General features: G+C 35.9%; 1 pseudogene; it reads left to right on the forward strand.

Annotated features, from left to right (window-relative positions):
- The first annotated feature begins 547 nt into the window (after nucleotides 1-547).
- On the forward strand, nucleotides 548-2,732 carry LOC145140809 (pentatricopeptide repeat-containing protein At4g32450, mitochondrial pseudogene; annotated as a pseudogene).
- The last annotated feature ends 802 nt before the right edge of the window (nucleotides 2,733-3,534 follow it).

Below are 3,534 nucleotides of genomic sequence, written 5' to 3' on the forward strand. Positions count from 1 at the left end.
CAGATTGAGAAATGGCGGGACCTCTTCGTTGTTGTAATTCAAACAAAGAATCGTAAGTAGCATGTCTAGGGTTTGCAGAGAGCTTGAAAATGCAAAAGAGGGATTTTTGTAGGAAAATCCCTAAGGTTTATGTGTTTAATGGAAGTAAGGAGATTAGAACAGATGGGTTTCTTTCAGAAGAAAGCAAGACCAGTACTAGAAAACATGAACAAAAGACCATTTCCATTCTACAATTAGCACAACTGACTTCTTGTAAATCTAGTTCAATTTATTTTGTAAATCTATATTTGGGTGAAGCAAACTACTGGAGGTGGGGGAGTTCATCGGCGAAGATGAAATGGTTGGTGTTCCGAGAGAGAGAGAGAGAGAGAGAGAGAGAGAGAGAGAGAGAGAGAGAGAGAGGTTATGGGGTGGGCCAACATAATTCCTTTTTTTGTATTAATATTTACAAAATAAAAAATATAAAAAAAATACAGAAAAGAAATTTAAAGGGCAAAACAGTCAATTCAAGTGTTTGATGGACCAAAACTACAAAATCACACTTAACCAGATGCAGTTGTAGAGTTTGAGCTCGTTTTTAGACATTTAGGGTGTACCGGACCCTCCCTCAGCCATTGCTCCCCTCTCGGCCGCCACCAAAATCACACTGGACGCCGATTTTATGCCTCACTATTAACTTCAACGATTAAAGCATGTCTCAAGCTAGAGCGAGGTCATTCGAAATGGTGAAATCTCTAAATTATCTCTATAAGGTATGCAATGGTACAAGTGCTTCACGCAGTTATTTCTCAATTAGTTTCTTCAAAGCCCTTTCTTTTGTTAAAAGCTTTAGCACTCTCAATTCTGCGGCTGCCGATGAGAGCTTTCATTTCCGAAACCCTAACGAGTTTCCAGCTAATGTCAAAAACTCAAGTGGATATGGTAATTATTGGTCAATTAGAGACAGTAATAATCAATTTGACCAAAACCCTGATAGGGTTTATAGAAAAAATCCCTTGGTTGTCCAGAAAAAACCTAACTGTGATCGAAATTATGAGAATAAGATATTGGAACAGAGTTCAAATACGTTATATGAAGAAGGTAGAAATGTCCAGAGTTCATATTGGATGAATAGTGGAGTATCAAAAGAAGTTATAGGAGGTGGAAATGATCAATATCGAAAATATAATGGAATTGTTCAAGGAAATCAAGGTAATTATAACATGGGTAAAGATGGTTTACATCGACAGTGCCAATATAACATCAATGGATCTTATGGTGGTAATGCTTCAAGTACTCAACAGAGTAGTGGCTTGGTAAATTATGAAGTGCCAATTGACTCTCAACCTAACGAAAATTTATATGAACCTGGTGAGGAAAAGCAACTACTTGGCACGATTGAGGAGCTTAATGCTTTCTGCAAGGAACAGAAATTGAAGGAAGCTGTGGAGGTTTTGCGTATGCTTGAGCTGAAGAAAGTAACAGTTGAAATGCCTGGATATCTATTCTTGATGAAAGCATGCGGAGAAACTCAGGCACTTAAAGAAGCTAAACAAGTCCATAACCACCTCACAAGGTCAGTACATCATCTTGATGTTCACATTTGCAACAAAATCTTGGAAATGTATTCGAAATGTGGTTCCATGGAAGACGCATATAAGGTGTTCGATAAAATGCCCCAAAGAAATCTTACTTCTTGGGACACAATGATAACATGGCTTGCTAAAAACGGCCATGGAGAAGACGCACTCGAAATGTTCACCGAGTTCAAAAAGATCGGATTAAAACCCGATAATCAGATGTTTGATGGTGTTTTTGCTGCATGTAGTGTCGTAGGAGACATGAAAGAAGGGCTATTACACTTTGAATCAATGACTAAAAATTACAATCTTGTTCTATTTATGGATGATTATGCAAGTGTAGTCGATATGCTCGGGAGTTCAGGGTACTTAAATGAAGCATTGGAATTCATAGAAAAGATGCCCATGAACCCAAGTGTAGAAATTTGGGAAATTATGATGAATCAATCTAGGGTTTATGGTGATTTAGAACTCGAAGATCGTTGTGCTAAGATTGTAAACTTTCTAGACCCTTCTCATTTAGATAAACAATCAGAGAAAGGCTTGATACCAATAAAGCCTTCGGATATTGCAAAAGAAAAAAATAAATCAGCACCATTAAATCTCCTAGAAATCAAAGCCAAAACTTTTCAGTTTAGGGCTGGGGATACATCTCAAGCTGATCATGAGAAGTTATACAGTCAACTTAGGTGTCTAAAACAACACATGATAGAAGTCGGGTATGTGGCACAGACTAGATTTGTACTCCATGATTTAGACCATGAAAGTAGAGAAGAAGCTCTTTTATCACATAGTGAAAGACTTGCTTTATCTCAAGCTCTTTTGACTAGTCCACCCCGTGCAACAATACGGATAATGAAAAATCTTCGTGTTTGTGGTGATTGCCATGAGGCTCTCAAGATTATTTCAAAGCTGGTTGGAAGATTAATCGTTGCACGTGATGCAAAGAGGTTTCATCATTTTGAAAATGGAGTATGTTCTTGTAATGATTATTGGTGATAATTCGGATTTTATAGTTAATACTTTTGATAGTTTGTTGTTTTGTTCACATGTATGATTAAGTTATTTATGGATTATCTCAATAGATACCGGGCGTAACATGTAGGCGTTTCTTATATTTTTTTTATTTGTAAGAATCATATTACAAGGCCTTTGAGTGTTGCTTCTTTTTTCCATTGAGTTTTGAATGGATAAATGTCTGTATGCTCTATCAATAAAGAACGTTTCTTTTTTCAGATAAAGATGTTCTGTATGTATCAAGTCCAATTGTTAAAATTTGTAACAATTGCAGTCTGAGATTAGTTTTTCTTTATAATCAAACCCCAAAAATTCTGGTACCATATATGTATGCCCTAATTCCTATACTTGGCACATTTGGGTTCATTTTTGTTTAATAAAACTATTTACGCACAAAGTCTGAGTATCTAAGCATGAAGTACTACAACTTAAGCATAAGGTACAACTAAGTATCTATCTGGGTAGCTCATAGTTTGTTCAAATTTTGTTTTTTTTTTCTGGTATCAAGAGCAAGTTACAACAAAGGATTTTTCAAAGAAATTTCATGTTAGATATAGGAAAGTGGTGTGACATGGAGAAGGAAAACAAGAGTAAAAATTTGCAACTGTTAAAGACTACGATCTTCTAAACATTACTCCCAAAGCATCATGCCAATGTATCATGAAAACCAAGCTCTCTTTTTGTGTTAAAATTTTTGTAAGAAAGAAAGTTATAAAAAATGGTTCCTGTGTTAGAAAGGAAGATGAAGTGACACTATATCATGGGACACACCTGTTAAAGAGCAAAAGGGTAGTGAAAATAATCCAAAGAATGCGGCTAATGGAGTGCAAGTATGAAAAAAACTGTCAAAAGGAAAATAATCAAAAGAAATTTCCTAAGGCAACATACACGATCATAAGAAATTTCCTAAAGGCGAGACAATTAGCTTATTCCCAGGTTCTTTTAAGTTCTTTCCTCA

This window comes from Lactuca virosa, chromosome 9 (genome assembly GCF_052849685.1).
Source record: "Lactuca virosa cultivar CGN04683 chromosome 9, Lactuca_virosa_CGN04683_v6, whole genome shotgun sequence".
Classification (NCBI taxonomy): domain Eukaryota; kingdom Viridiplantae; phylum Streptophyta; class Magnoliopsida; order Asterales; family Asteraceae; genus Lactuca; species Lactuca virosa.